Below are 16,636 nucleotides of genomic sequence, written 5' to 3' on the forward strand. Positions count from 1 at the left end.
TCGGCTGTGAGAGAGGGACTGGATCGAGAGCCCTAAAAAAGATGGATGGGCTCCTGGTGGGGGACCGTGTGTTTGCAGAGTCCCCCGTTGGCACGGCTGGGGCTCTTCATAGCAGTGACCTCTGGGTGGCTGCGGTGTGCGGGTGAAGAAGTCAGTCCTCAGGCTGGTTGAGGGGAAGGACAGGCCAGCGCGAAAGCTGAGTGTTCAGGCAGAGGCGCGACTGCAGACCTGGGCGGTCGGGTCCTAGGGCACAGCGGACGGGAGGTAAAGCTGGCCGCCGGGCTGAGGGGCCAGGTGCGAAGAGAGAGGGGGTTGGGGGAAAGCTGGAGGCTAAACGCGCTTCAGATCACCAGGACTTGCTCATTCACTCATTCCATAAGCGGCGAGCATCTGTCTTCCAGCCACTGTTCTCAGTGGTCTGGCTCCCAAGACCAAAACAGTGGGCAAAACAAAGTCCCCGCCCTGGTAGAGCTTCCTCCTAGGGGGAGGCAGACGGCAAACAGGGATCATTGCGGACAGTGAGAAAATGTTAAAGAGAGAAATGAAGAAGCGTCAAGGGTCAGAGAGTGGTAGCGTGAACAGGAAGGGGCGACCTCGCAGCAGACTCGAGCGTCATCAGGACACAGCAGCGCACGTGGGTCCGGACGCAGCCCGGGCAGAGCCCTGGCCAGGGCGCGGCGCACGAGTGAGAGGAGAGAGGCGTGGTGTGTCCACGCTGCCCTGAGGAATTAGGGTTTGGGTCAGGTGTCGTGGGAAAGACACCCACCAATCAGAGGATCGCCGGTTCACTTTCTGATGGTTCACCGTTGGCTGCTCTGCGGGGAGCTGATGGGCAGCGGAGGCCGGGGATCTGGGGAGCAAGGACAAGGCGAGACTGGGGCCCGCAAGCGGCACTTTGGAGTCGAAGGTTTGAGCAGTTGAGTGCTGCTGGGTGAAGGAGCCCAGGCTGCTCCTTTAAGCAGACGCACCCACTCCACAATAGGCATTCTTTTCAGTGGATAAAGGCCTGACCCTGACCCCTGGCTTATTCCACACCCTTTCCTGTTTTTGACTCTGCTCCCCACCGGCTTCATTATTCATTCTCCCCTTTCTTCCTCACCTCTCTTTCAGATCTGATGCACATTGTTGTCTGCCTGGCCAAGACTTCCTCTAGACTTAAGGTTTTCAGACCTTTTCGTTGCAGCCTGATTGCAGTCTTCAGAAAATGTCCGTGGAGGCCCAGTACGTAAAACAGGTGAAGTGCAGTGCTCTGCCCACTTACAGCTCTTCTCTGATCCCCGCAGAGCAACCCCGAGACGCCTCCCAGGTCACAGTGTGGAAAAGGCCTGCCTTGAACCGGGAGGCTGCTGCTTGCAGCCGGCCGTGCCTGGGGTCGCCTCGGGTCACGCTCCCCCAGCTGAGCTGTGCCTCGTTAATCCTTAGGCACCTCTAGCCGAAGGGAGTGTGGGAACCTCCAGTTACAAAGTGGCGTGCTGAGGGCACTCAAAACTAGGAGGCAGGCGTGTCTTCCCCAGCGTTAGCTTTACTTGCTGGCTGTTAGTTAATTTACTAAATTTGCACGGTAAAGATGGATGAGCAATGAGTTACTGATAAGCCGTGAGTTCTGTCTTTCCTTCTCAACACATTCGTATATTGACCCTCATTAAGAATGGTAAATGGTTTTTTTATAACAAAAGAACATAGATGTATTATAGTTTGGAATATAACACTGATGGGAACACTTTAAGAGAAAAACCACCAGTCTAAGAAACTTAAAGTTTGCCTGGGCCCCTTAGGGCTGGGCCTTCAGTCTTCTGAGGATTATGTGGTCCCTCTGCTTTGTACGAGGAATGCTTTGATAGACAAGGCTACAACTGCCTTTGTAAGATAGTGGATTTTTGTTCTGTATTTTTGTTTTTATGTTTAATGGAGCTAGTATAACTTTTTTTTGCTCAGCATGGAGTAGGAACTGGCCAGGATAGAGTCGGGACCTTCAGGTTTTTCTGATTAAAGGTAAAACTGAGAGTATTTTCCTCTTCTAGTCAAGTTTCATTTTGACAAATGTCATTAAACTAAGCACTGCTGCATTATAAAAAGGATTATAAGAAGCAAGGGATGGCCTATTAAGGCCAATACTCAAAAACAAGGTCGTCCTAGGCCACAAAATAAGTTTGGCACTTTGGATTTTTTTGAAAAACAGGATATCGCTTACATTAAAATCTGTAGTGTTTCTTCTGAGCTGAGGGTGGATCTTTAAGCATTAAGATGAAAAATTTCTTTCTTTGGATTGTTTGCTATTAAGAAATTTTTTTAGGGCTAGGGACTTTGCATAATACTGCCAAGTTATCAGACTAATGAGGGTAAGGATTTGGTCATGTTCAGGAATGCATCCTGAGCTAGGAGTCAAACAGTGCCTGCTACATAACACTTCATAACTATTTTTTCCAGTGAATGAAGGAACCATCTTTGATATAACTTGGAAATAACATTGTCTGGTTATAGATACAAGATAGCACCAGGGTTGAACTGGGGGAGACTTCGTGGACATTCTGCCGCAGTGTTATCAACATACATTGATAACGGTGTATATTCATAACAATGAATGAATATCAATATTCATTCATCTTTAAGTGAATAAAACCAGGAGCACAGCTGTAAGCTTACTTTTGAGTCAGCCAGTTGTCAAGTCTGTTTAATGACATGCCAATTCTATCTGTAAAATGGGGATAGCAACACAGCATCTGTTTATTTAGTGCAAGTAGCTGCACTAAGATGAGATGAGATACACAGAGTGGGAGAAAATACATAAAAATTATATATCTGATAATGTACTTGTATCCAGAATTTATACAGAACTTTTACAACTCAGCAGTAAAAAGGACAAATGACCCAATTAAAAAATGGGCAAAGGATCTGAATAGACATTTCTCCAAAGAAGACTTACAAATGGCTAGTAAGCACATGACACGATGCTCAACAGCGTTCGTCATAGGGGTGTGCAAATCACAACCACAGAAGGCAGCACCCATAGCCACTACTTGGCTCTAATCAGAGGTAGGTAATGACAAGTGTTAGTCAGGATTTGGAGAAGTTGCAACCTTTATACATTGCTGCTGGGAATGTATAAGGGGACAGCCACTTTGGAAAACAGCTTGGCAGTTCTTTAAAAGGTTAAAAACATCAAGATACCATGGGTTACCCAGCAATTCCGTTCTTAGGTATATACCCCAAAGAAATTAAAACATACATTCACACAAACACTTGTACGTGAATGTTTATCGCAGCATTATTCCTAATAGTTAAGAAGTAGAGACAACCCAGATGTCCATCAAGTGATGAATAGATAAACAAAATGTAGTATATCCACACAATGGAATATTATTCAGCAAGAAAAAAGGAACGAAGTGCTGACATATGCTGCAACATGGATGAATCTCAAAACGTTATATTGTATGATTCCATTTATATGAAATGTCCAGAATGGACCATTCCATAGGGACAGAAGTAGATGAGTAGGCTGGGGGAATTGGAGGCGGGGGCATGGGGAGTGACTCCTGATGGGCAGGGAGCTTCTTCTCAGGATGATGCAAACAGTCTAAAATGGCTTGCGGTGATGGTTGCACAACTCTGTGAATATACTAAAATCAATGACTAGTGTACTTTAAAAGGGTGAATTGTATAGTAGGTGAGTTATATCTCAGTAAAGCTGTTAAAAAAAGAATATATGAGGTAATATGTAGGGATATACTTTGAGCTATTTGAGAAGATCCTAGTAATATTATTGTTTGACTGTAAGGCTTTTAAATAGTAGCAGGATGACTTAGATATTTTTCCTTGCTTGCAGGCCTGTGATTTTATGCCATGACTCAACTTAATAAGGCTGTAACTCAGCAGTATAAAATACTGAAAATGTTGAAACATAAAATGAAAACTGCTTGGCTTACTATTTTTATTTAATAGGATTTTCTGAATCAGTTAATTAGCAATAAGTAGAATGTGACATTAAGGAGTTAGATTTTAGAATCATAAAATTTTAGAGCTGGAAGAAACTTTAGAAGTCATCTATTTGAGGCTCCCTCATATTGTTTTGTAAGTGAGAAAACGGAGTCCTGCAGAGGTTAGATATGATATCTTAGGTCACAGAGTTGAGTAAACTCTAGAACTGAGTCAGTGTTCTTTGGGTTGATTACTATTGGTTTTAGTGCTACTAATAGTATTAGCACTGACAGTATCAATAGCAGCTATTTAAATGCTTCCTATGTACTTGACATTCTGTTAGGTCCTTTATGTGTGTTATCTTGGCTAATCTGCACAGCAGTCTATGGATGATTTGTTTTACCTGTGTATGAGTTTCCTGTTGCTGCTGTTACAAATTAACAAAAACTTCATGCCTTGAAATAGCACAAATTTATTATCTTACAGTTCTGGAGGTCAGAAGCCCAAAATGGGTCTTACTGAGAGCTGGTAGGGCTGCATTCCTTTCTGGAAGCTTCAGTAGAGATGCGTTTTCTTGTCTGTTCCATCTTCTATAGGCTGCCCACACTTCCTTTGCTCGTGGCCTCCTTCCAATGTCAGTGGCAGATTGAGTCTTTTGGATGCTATTTCTCTGGTTCTGACTCTTCTTCATCCCTCTTCTCCCGTTAAGGACCCATCTCAGTAATCCAGGATACTCTCATTTTAAGGTCAGTTGATTGGCACTTGCAATCTTAATTCCCCCTTGTCATGTAACCTACCATATTCACAGATTTCAGGGATTAGGACGTGGATATCCTTGGGGGAGGTGTCATTATTTTGCCTCCTACAATCAGTTAATTAGAGAGATTGAGGTCCAGAGACATTAGCTAAGTTGTCCAGGGTCCCAACGTTAGTAAATGAAAGAGCTCATAGTTTAACCCAGGTCTGTTATTTAGCATATCTTTCACAGTGATGCGATCTTTTCCACAAATGCCATTTGATTCTTGTCTGGAAGAGTAAGTAGGATGGTTGGCAGTATTCAGGTGGTAAATAGCTATTTCTTCTTAAAGTAAAATCACATTTACTTTAATAATATCAGAAATAGGCTATATTACTATGAAGCAATTAAAAGCATGGTAGAGAATTATATTTATTGATGTGGGAAAGTGTTTATGACTCCTTGAGACTTTCAGTTCATTACCCCCCGCCCCATTTCTCTCTATTCAGGAGTTCCCTGTGGTCATCAGTTCCTTCCTTATCCAGGCTTCTGCCCCAGTTCCAGTTACTCTCCTGCAGATTCCCCCCGTCCCTGTGCACCCCTTTGATCTCCTGCCTGGCGAACACTCAGGACTGGGTGAGCCCAGCTACCTGCGTGTTGGTTTCACGTCAATGGTGCGTACACTCTGCAGCCTCAGAATTGCCAGTAGCTCCCCAGGTGCCTTTTATCGCACTCCCCACAGCATCCCGCCTCCGGGCTTTCAGACCTCTCGCCCCTCCCGTGTTACCTGGCGTCTCCGCAGTCCTCCACGCAATTGACCACAGTTGCCCATTGCTTCCTTTCGGGAACCCTCTGCTCTTGGCCTTTGTCACACCACCCTTTCCTGGCTCTCCTTTTCCCATTCTGGCTGGTCCTTTTCAGTCTTCTGTCTTGGTTCCTCCACTTCTGCCTGACTTCTCAGTGAGGAGCTCCTCAAGGTTTAGTCCTCTTTTTCTCCCCTCGCCCTTTCGATTTTAAATATGACCTATTTGAGTAAGTCTCCCGTGTTTAGGTCTCTCGCCCACGCTCTCTCAGCCTCGGCACTAGTGACATTTGGGGCTGGATGACAGTTTGTTGCAGGGCTGTCTTGTGCCTTGCAGGATGTTCAGCAGCATCTCTGGCCTCTACCCACTAGATGCCAGTAGAACCCCCTCTGTCCCCGGTGTGACAACCGGAAGTGTCACCACTCATTGCCGAGTATCTCCTGGGGGGCAAAATCACCCCCAGTGGAGACCCACTTACCAAGCCTGAAGCTCCCTTCTGAGGGTCTAAGGATAACGCCTTTTGGCAGCTCCATCTGACTGTCTCCTAACAAATTTAACAGAACCAAAGTGGACTCTTGTTCTTTCTCCCGATTTACTGCCCTCCAGCTTTCCTCATTTCAGATCATGCGTGACCTTGCAGGGCACTGGAGGTACTTCGGCTTTTATTCTGAGTGAACTAGGGAGCTGTCAGAGAGTTTGGGGCTAAGAAATGATAGGCTCTCATTTAGGTCAGGTCTTTGTTGAGAACAGACTGTAAGTTGGAGGGTTGAAGCAGGAAGACTAGTTAAGAATACTGCGGTGATCCAGGGGAAAAGGTGGGAGGAGCTCGCACCAGGGTGGCGGTAGAGGAGATGGTAAGGAATGGTATCTTTGGTTTACGCCTTAAATACAGGTATCCCTGAGAAGAGGAATGCATGGTGTCATCATGAGATGAACATCTTAGTGTGATTTGTTTATCAAGTATTTTCTAAGATCTAAGGAAGCAGGATTTGGTGGATCAGAGAAGAGAGTAGCCAAAGCCAGGACCTTGTGGGGATGTTGCTTGAACGCATGCAGGCCAGGTTGGGTGGTGAGATGAGAGACCCCACGGTGGGGGTGGGGGGGGTAAGGAGGACATCCAGTGCAGCCAGGCCCACCTCGCAGTCTTCTCCTGGTCTGGCCCCCCCACCCTAAAACAAGTACCTATGCCAGGGCGGGTAGAACCGGTGGAAGTCAGGAGACGTGTCTGCACCAGACCTTGCGAGCAGGCCGTTTGGGCTGTAAGGCTCTCAGCTGAAGTGGGGTGGCAGTTGGCATTTGGGGTGGGAAGGTTGTTGTCCTACAGGGTGGCCCTGCACGTTGTGGAACACTGAGGATCCCTGGTCCCTCACTGATGGCAGCGTGTGTGTGCTCCCGCATCGTGACATCTAGACCGCGCCCCAGCCCTCTGAGTTCCGCATTCCCGTGGGGGTCAGTCACGTTCAGCTGCAAACCACCACAGACGAAGCCCTTTTTATTTATTTAAATTTGGTAATTAATTTTCATGAATTTTTCCCTTTTTTAAAAAATTGGAGTATAGTTGATTTACAGTGTTGTGTTAGTTTCAGGTGTATAGCACAGTGATTCAGTTATATATCTATATATCTATATATACATATGTATACATATATATATATCCTTTTTTTTAAAGATTTTTTTTTGATATGGACCCTTTTTAAAGTCTTTATTGAGTTTGTTACAGTATTGCTTCTGTCCTGGTTTTTTGGCCGTGGGGCATGTGGGATCTTAGCTCCCTGACCAGGGATCGAACCTGCACCCCCTGCATTGGAAGGTGAGGTCTTAACCACTGGGCCGCCAGGGAAGTCCCTATATAGCTATTCTTTTTCAGATTCTTTTCCTTTATAGGTTATTACAAAATATTGAGTAGAGTTCCCTGTGCTATACAGTAGGACCTTGTTGGTTGGTTATCTGTTTTATACAGAGTAGTGTATGTATGTTAATCCCAAACTCCTGATTTACCCCTTCTCCCCCCTGCCCCCGGTAACCGTACGTTTGTTTTCTATGTCTGAGGGTCTGTTTCTGTTTTGTAAATAAGTTCATTTGTATCTTTTTTTTTTAGATTCCACATATAAGCAATATATGATATTTGTCTTTGTCTGACTTACTTCACTCAGTATGACAATCTCTAGGTCCATCCATGTTGCTGCAAATGGCATTATTTCTTCTTTTTTATGGCAGAGTAGTATTCCATTGTATATATGTACCACATCTTCTTTATCCATTCATCTGTCGATGGACATTTAGGTTGCTTCCATGTCTTGGCTATTGTCAGTAGTTCTACAATGAACATTGGGGTGCATGCATCTTTTTGAATTATAGTTTTCTCCAGATATTTGCCCAGGAGTGGGATTGCAGGATCGTTTGGTAGCTCTATTTTTAGTTTTTTAAGGAACCTCCATACTGTTCTCCATCATGGAGAACCAATTTACATTCCCACCAGCAGCGTAGAAGGCTCCTTAAGCCCTTTTTTCAATTTGAAAATTGTCTTCCATAACATGAAGTCAAAGGGCTATGGCATGGCAGACCCTTAAAGAATTCCTAGATATTTGATTTCTAGTTTTAGGGGCTTAGAAAGTATAGCAGTGACTATTGCCACCAGTACTTTAAATTTAGCATCCCTTAAATGTTTTCTGTCCCCAATATGTACCTTAAAATATTCATTCTTAACTCTTCTATAGAGGGTGTGGGTGTCTCAGGGCTATCTCTAAAGATAGTGCACAGGACACCTGTTCCAGCTGCTGCCTTCCCAGCCTTGTAGTGTGAGGGAATTTGAATAAAATAAGCGAGGAGTTGGGATGAAAGCAAATTCCCTGGCTGTATCTTAGCAAAGGGGTGGGAGTAGGATTGGAAGAGGAAGGTTAATGGCTATGTGTGAATGTTTATGCACATCATGTCTTTATCAGGTCTAGCTGGTATCCAGAGCGAGGTATTTTTACAATCACATTTTAGACAAAGTAGTAGAAAATAGAGTGTACTACTCATCAGATTTGTGAAAGTTTGATAACTCAGAATTTGGAGCAATGAAAAACTCACCAAAGAAAAGATCATCAGTTTGAATATATAAAATTGAAGACCTGTTCACAATGGAAAAATAATATAACGGACTGGGGGAAATGCTCATATCAAGTGTGACTGAGGGTTAATATCTGTAATACCGGAGGAGTTCTCTCAAACTTAATGAGGAAAAAACTGTCAAGATTTAGGACATAGGTGGACAGAGAATTTTAGCAGGTAGTGAGGAGTACAATTAGTAATAAAAATGGGTAATCAAAGAAGTGCATTTTAAATCAGCCTTGGGTTACCCCTTCTATTCTCTCAGAAGTACTGGAAATTAAGATAATTCCCAGTTCCAGCGAGGTTTTAAGGGATTGGGGCCATTTTCTGTTTTCTGTTTCTTGCGCGGTAGCTACCCCCAGCCACTGCCTTCGTCTCAACGTGACATACGACTCTTCTGCCTCGTCCATGTTGCGTCCTTCGCCTCTTGCTCCTGGGCTCTGTCTTCCCTCAAGAGCAGCAGCCGGCTCGGGGCGGGACATCCCACCCAGCCCAGCGCTGCTGCGGCGCCGCGCTCCGAGTTGACTCAGCACCGTACTGTGGTCTTGGGTGTATCAGTCAACCCCTGCCACCTGTCTGGGGGGTTCCTGAAGTTAGGGGTGGGCGATTGTGCCTTAGAGCCTGGCGCACAGAAGCTGTTCAACCACATGGTCTCTCTCAAAATTCACAGCTGTGCAACTGAATGTCTCTTCTGAAATTCTGGCTGAGAGCCAATGGTTAGAGGAATGAGATGGACTGAGAGGCCACTGCAGTGTCCCCAACAAGAGCTGGTGGCTCACATCAAGGCAGTGATGACAGCAATGGATGGAAGGAGCGTATGTGGGACAGTTTCCTGTGTAGACTTAGCGACAGAGCTGATGTGTAGGGGTGGGGAGAACGAGGAGTTGTAGGTCGATGCTTCTTAACTTTTAGTGTGCACATGCATCGCCTGGGGATTTTGTGTCAAGGTAGCTTCTGATGCAGCGGGTCTGGGGTAGGGCCAGCGACTCTGGGTTTCCAGGAGACGAACAGCACTGCCGGTCCATGGCCCAGTCTTTAAGTAGCGAGGGTGAGAGAACTTGAGTTTCAGGCTCCCGTGCCTAGATGTTGATGTCTGTATCAGAAATGGGGAACACAGGAGAAAAGAAAGGGTGGGGAGGGCCTGGGAGATGGAGTGAAGTCCTTGTGGGACATACAGGTTGAAAATTATAGACAGCTGGACACTTGGATCTTCAACTCAAGAGAAATTCAGGCCTAGAGATACAAATTTGGGAATCAGCACTTCATCAGTTATAGGAAGTAAAAGCCACGAGAATGAATGACATTACCTGCAAGAAAGAGAGAAAGGTATTATTAGAAAATATGCATATTCCTGCTTGCGAGAATTTTAATGTTCCATTTAAGTTACTTTACAAACCAGCAGTGTGGAGGAAATTGGATAGGTGAGCCTCCTGCATATGAACAAGCTGTAGGTATAAGTTCAGAAGTGGAGAAGTCTCCTTTGGAAAACCTCTTGAGTCCTTGGTAATGACCATAGATCAGGTTAAGTATTCCATAGATCCAGTTTAAAAAGCATTGGAGTACCTTCTCTCTCTTTTTTTTTTTTTTTTTTTTTTAATATTTATTTATTTATTTATGGCTGTGTTGGGTCTTCGTTTCTGTGCGAGGGTTTTCTCCAGTTGCGGCAAGCGGGGGCCACTCTTCATCGCGGTGCGCGGGCCTCTCACCATCGCAGCCTCTCTTGTTGCGGAGCACAGGCTCCAGACGCGCAGGCTCAGTAGTTGTGGCGCACGGGCTTAGTTGCTCCGCGGCATGTGAGATCCTCCCAGACCAGGGCTCGAACCCGTGTCCCCTGCATTGGCAGGCGGATTCTTAACCACTGCGCCACCAGGGAAGCCCCTGGAGTACCTTCTCTTATGAAAATTCATTCATACAAACAAATATGTATTAAACATCTTCAAATGCCAGCCACTTTTCTGATCTCTGGGCTTAAGATAACAAATAAAATGTATCCCCGACACGGCAGAGATTATGGGGGAGATTGGCAAAGTGGGTACCATGCAGTGTGATGCATGCAGACTGTGGTGGGGAAGTGTGGCCGGGCCACACGACTCAGTATGGGGACAAGGGACAGCTTTCCTGTGGAAGCAGCATTTAAACCGAGACCGCAAGTCCGAGCGGAGGTGACCACGAAGAGGACGGGAAGGGCATGACAGCGACGACTTGGAGGGGAGAAGGCCCTGCAGGTTGAAGGAGGGTGGTATGGCTGGACCACAGAGTGTGGGGAGGGAGAGTTGTGAGGGATGAGGCTGGAGAAGGGCACAGAGTCCATGATGAGGCCCTTTCCCCCGGGGCCTGGTGGAAGGTGGAGGGAGAAAAGGATGTATCTTCCAAAGGAAAAAGTATTATTCTGCCTGGGGGTAGTTCAAACAATAGTCCTATGCATATGGTTTCATAATGCTTTTATGGACTGGCCTAGTAATGGAATGACTCATAGTAACATTGTTTCTGTAGGAAAATGTTTTGGGCTTCAAAAACTTACAATTTAACTTCCAAAAAAATTTTTTTTCACCATTTGGGGACTGCTTAGAAATAGGCATACAACTCTAGTGCTTTTTGTTATTTGTGCTCCAATCATGCTTTCTCTGGTGTTTATCTGTGTGGCTACAGTGTTGATTTTCCACCCTCTGATAGGAATCAAAGGAATCATTCCACAGATGGAGGAACAGATTTAGAAAATATGTGGAAATAAAAATAGAAATCTTTTTACAAGTTGTTTTGTTTTCAGAGTGTTTGTTCTTTAAAGTTAAGGATTACTCCATAAACTATATTGTGGTGTAGTGTTGTGTACTATGAAAGTATGGAAAATGAAACTGACATGAAAATTGTAAGCAGAAAGTAAGAGGGACTGGTGTGGTTTCACTATTGAAGTCAGATGGAATGCTGAAGGTAAACAGTACACGGATAAAATACCTACCTTTCAAAAATACTTTAATAACCATGAGGTTAGCTTACTTAGCACCATCATAATTATCATCATCATTATCTTCATTACTAGCTATTGTTATCATTAGAAATACTAGGTTTTTTTTTTTTAAGTGGAAAAGAACTGTTAAGGCCAGTCCCTTTATAAAATAGAACTACATGAGCTTCATTTTGTTTAATAAGTGGAACTTCAGGCTGAAACTCCTTCAAATTCCTAGGTCTCCAGTAGGCCAAGTTAATTTCATCCACACCCATCTCCTGAAAATCTTTCTTTCTGTATTAGTTAGAATGCTTTCAGCTGACAAATAACTGAAGACTCAACTGTGAACAACTTAAATAGTAAGTAAATTTAATTCTCTCATATAACTAGAACTCTGGAAGAAAGATGGTTTTATAGTTGGTTCATGTACCAGCTAACTGCTGTCATTAGGCTCTTGGGATCTTTCTGTCTTTCTGTTCTCCTATCATGATGAGTTAGCTTTTGTCCTCAAGCTTGTCCCTTCCTGGTCTCAAGATGGCAGGCAGCTTTAGCTCCAAGATTGACATCCTCATGTCAAAGCACCCAAGACTGTAAGAAGAGGTGTCTCTTGTCTTGGTTCGGGCTGCCATAACAAAATGCTATATACTGGGTGGCTTCAGCAACGGACGTTTTATTTCTCACAGTTCTGGAGTCTGGGAAGACCAAGATCAAGGTGCCTGAAGATTTGATTCTTCATGAATTTGCAGACAACTGTCTTTTTCCTGTTTCCTCGCACGGCGGAGAGAGAGAGCTCTAGTCTCCTATTTTATAAGGACACTAATCCCATTTTGGGGCTCCATGCTCCTAACCTAATCTAACCCTAATAGCCTCCAAAGACCTCACCTCCAGATACCATCACATTGGGGATTAGGGCTTTGACATAGGGTTTTTGGGGGGCACAAATATTCAAGCCATAGCATGTTTCTTATGTCTTTTTTCAGAGAGAAAAAGAAACCTCCAAGAAGACTTCACTAGCCAAATTTACATGATATATCCCATTTCTAATCCACCAGTGACTGGCTTTGGCTACTCAAGATTCATGGCCCTCCAGCCCTCCTCCCAGAGAAGAACAAAATTAGGATTCTGGTATCCAGGACGGAGAGTGGACTGGTGAGGCCAGCCACTCGTGTCCACCATCCCTTCCAAGGCCAGCTCCTCTGCCTGAGCTCTGAATCCTTTTTTGCACTTGGAGGACTTTATTCTGTTCATCATTTTTGCTCATCTTTATTTTTAGTCTGTCTCCTCTTTCTCTTCAGGCTTTTTGAAAGAAGGGTCTATGCGTGCTGTCTGCATTTCTTTTCCTCCAGTTTATTCCGTAAATCTCCTGTAACCTGGATTCTGCTGCTCCTAATCGTAAACCTCCGCTTCTGTCATCATCCGTGCCCACCCAATTGCCTGGGCCTCTGCCAGTATTACCGCTAGTGTTTTGCAAGACCAATGCTTCTCCAGGTTTAGTGCGTACATCAGAATCATTTGGAGGGTGATTAAAATACAGACCCCTGGGTTCCATCCCCAGAGCTTCTAAATCAGTAAGTCTGAGCTACGGCTTGTAGAGCTGAGCTTACTTAATAACCTCTCTGGGGACATTTGATATTATTAATTTTACTACCACCTTTCTGAGTTTCAGAACTCAAAATTACTCTCAAACCTGCACTTGTTCCTCTTGTATTTTTTTTTTTTAATTGATGAATGGCAGTGTCCTTTTTCTCACGTAAGAAACCTGGAGCTCACCGTGATTCTTTATTCTTTGTTACCCCCATGTACAGTCGATTTATGTTCCATGCTCTAAATATCCCTCCAGTGCATCATTTCATCTCCATCCTTACTGTCTCTGCTTTAGTTTGAGCCGTGTCTTTTCACCCATATTGCTGTAATGCTCTTTAAAAGTGCTTGTCCTGTCTCCAATCTCAGACTTTCTCTTATTTATACTTCATACTGTTGCAGAGTGATTTTTTTTTTTTTTTAATGCAGGTCTAATCACATTATTCCTGAGCTCAGAATTCTTTGGCCTCCTACACCTTCCAGATAAAATCCAGACTCCCTCGCATGCAAGCAGAGTGCTTCAGACCTGGGTCTCTGCCTGTCTGGCTAGTGCTAGCTTCTCTCACTTCTCCACTTGTCCTGGGCGTTAGTACCCGAACTTGCCATGATTCTGAGTTCTCTTGCGCTTTTGAGCCTTTGCATGTTTTCTCTTTGCCTGAAACACTTCTCTCTCTCCCTTCACTGCTTATCTTCCAGGACTTAGCTCAGGGATGCCTCTACTATCACCCTGCTTCCCTGGTCCCTTTTCTGTCCCTGGGAGTTAGATGCTCCTTTTCTGTACAGCCGTGGAGGTATGTAAATTGTACTCATTTAGCTCTTCAACACACTGCTCAATTCTGGAGGTTTATTTGGTGCTTATCCTCCTCTGGACTATAATTTCTTTCAGGACAAAGACTGTACTTTTCATGTGTTTCTTAATATAGTTCCTAACATAATTAGTCATTGTTTGTTGAGTGATTGAATGTTAAGGACCATTTTTAGTGATAGAAACTAGTCATAAAACCCAATCTGGAGAACTGAGGACCCACTCTGGGGAACAAATTGGAGGGTGACAAAAACACTGTAGGCTTTAGATCTAGTTGGATTTGTTCAAGATTCTGGAGGAAGTGGTGTTTCTTGGAGTCTGTGACAGGGCAGGGATGGGAGTTGGTGATGTATTGTAGAAATCACTTCAGTGGTGTTCAGACTAGGTGGCCATTTGCATTTCCTTGATAATTTGGATGAAATTTGGAGATATGACTGCAGTTAAGAGCTCCTTGTCATATTAAGAACTCTGTCCAGTAAGACAAGAACATCCGATTCCAACGTTATACCATATATAACGTATACCATATATACCTATGTCTATATCTATATTTATACCTATATATAGATATAGACATATTTGTTTATTTGGTTGTTCTTTGAGAAGTTTATGCAAACTTAAAAACAAATTACGGTTGTCGCAAAGCTGCCATCTTTGCGATATGTACATTTTATTTTAAAATTTTAAAGGTTAGCTTATTCATCCATTGTTCTTAAAAAATACATATCTGCCAAAAATTTTATAGTAGTTGTATGTTCTAAGCCTGCATTGTCCATGTGATAACCACCAGCCACGTGTGGTTATTTAAATTTGAATTTAAATTCGTTAGAATTAAAATCAATTAAAAATTCAGTTCCTCAGTCGTGCTGGCCACATTTCAAGTGCTCAGTAACTGTATGGGACAGTGCAAATATAGGATATTTCATTATTATATTGACAATAATTTAGTCAGATGATTAGCATATAACCTCAAATTCCTGTTTTTAAAAAAATCCAAAAATGTCCCTTAAAAAGTGTTTTTATTATAAAATAAAACAAAGGTATGAAAATCACCCAAATCAGATATATGATTTATGATTTATATATATATGATATATGATTTAATGAGTGCACCATTACAATGCCAGTAGCACCCAGGTCAAGAATTAGAACTTCATGAGTCACCCTTGAAATTCTTCCTTGTGTCCTGTGTCAATCCCAGCCCTCTCTTCTCTCATAAGTAGGCATCATCCCAAATCTTCATAGTAATCACTCGCATTTTTCTTTTTATAATTTATAGATCCAGTTTGTTTCCTTCAACACTATAGTTTGGTTTTAACCAAAGTAAAAACATTTTTATTCAGATACAGTTTCCATGCTGTAAAATGAATCCATTTAAAGTATACAATTCAGTGGTTTTAGTGTCTTCTCAGAATTGTACAACCATCACCACAGTCTAGGTTTCAGAACATTTTTGTCACACCAGAGAAAAACGTGTACCCCTTAGCAGTCATTCCTCACCCCCACCCTCCCAGTCACCCCAGCCCTGGCAACCATTAATCTGTTCTCTGTCTCTGTAGCTTGCTTATTCTGATTTTTCATGTAAATCAAGTCACACAACATGTGGTCTTTTGTGTCTGACTTCTTTCACTTAGTGTAACACTTTTGAGGTTCATCCATGGCATAGCATATATTAGTATTTTATTCCTTTTTGTTGCTGAAGACTATCCCATTGTATGGATATGCCACATTTCGTTTATCCATTGATCAGCTGCTGGACGTTTGGGTTGTTTGCACTTATTGGCTGTTATGAATAATGCTGCTATGAGCATTTACATACAAGTTTTTGTGTGGATGTATGCTTTCATTTCCCTTGAATATATACTTAGTAGTGGGAATTGCCGGGTCAAGTGGCACTCTATGGTAAATTAACCTTTTGAGGAACTGCCGAACTGTTAGAAAAACAGAGGCTACACCATTTTGCATAACCAACGGCAATGTAGAGGGTTCCAGTTTCTCCGCATCTTCATCAATATTTGTTATTATCTCTTTTTCATTATATCCATCTTAAAGGGTATAAAGTAGTATCTCATTGAGTATCTAATTGACTGTAAATGTATTATGGTTTTCTTTTTTTTTAATTTTAATTATTTTTTAAAATTTATTTATTTATTTATTTATGGCTGTGTTGGGTCTTCGTTGCTGTGCGCGGGCTTTCTCTAGTTGCTGCGAGTCGGGGCTACTCTTCGTTGTGGTGCGTGGGCTTCTCATTGCGGTGGCTTCTCTTGTTGCAGAGCACGGGCTTCTCATTGCGGTGGCTTCTCTTGTTGCGGAGCACGGGCTCTAGGCGCTAGGGCTCAGTAGTTGTAGCATGCGGGCTCCTGAGCGCAGGCTCAGTTGTTGTGGCGCATGGGCTTAGTTGCTGCACGGCATGTGGGATCTTCCCAGACCAGGGCTTGAACCTGTGTCCCCTGCATTGGCAGGTGGATTCTTAACCACTGTGCCACCAGGGAAGTCCCTGTATTATGGTTTTCATCTGCATTTCCCCAGTGGCAAATGACGTTGAGCATCTTCTTAATGTGTTTATTAGCCATTTGTAAATGTTCTTTGGAGAAACATCTATTCAAATCCTTTGCTCATTTAAAAATTTTAAATTATAGTTATAAAATAATGATAATTTTGATTATATAATTGTTTACCTTTTTATTAAAGACTTACAAAAGTTCTTTGTAACTGATACCAGTCCCTTTTCAGGTATATGATTTACAATTATTTACTCC

General features: G+C 43.2%; 1 protein-coding gene across 15 annotated transcripts in view; it reads left to right on the top strand.

The window, feature by feature from the left end:
* The window catches only part of ZNF438 (zinc finger protein 438), a 215,358-nt gene that overhangs the window by 13,642 nt on the left and 185,080 nt on the right, over positions 1–16,636 (top strand). For 3 of the 15 annotated variants that reach the window (XM_082386279.1, XM_082386282.1, XM_082386273.1), the window contains one exon: positions 4,512–4,661. The exons of 7 other annotated variants lie outside the window; for them this stretch is intronic. The gene's annotated coding sequence lies outside the window, so the exon portion shown is untranslated. Of the gene's footprint in view, positions 1–1,202; positions 1,222–4,511; positions 4,662–11,794; positions 11,851–16,636 lie in introns of those variants that run through there. 5 more of the 15 variants (XM_082386280.1, XM_082386283.1, XM_082386276.1 and 2 more) reach the window with 5 other exon arrangements.

This window comes from Balaenoptera borealis (genome assembly GCF_965194805.1).
Source record: "Balaenoptera borealis genome assembly, chromosome: 3".
NCBI classification, from domain to species: domain Eukaryota; kingdom Metazoa; phylum Chordata; class Mammalia; order Artiodactyla; family Balaenopteridae; genus Balaenoptera; species Balaenoptera borealis.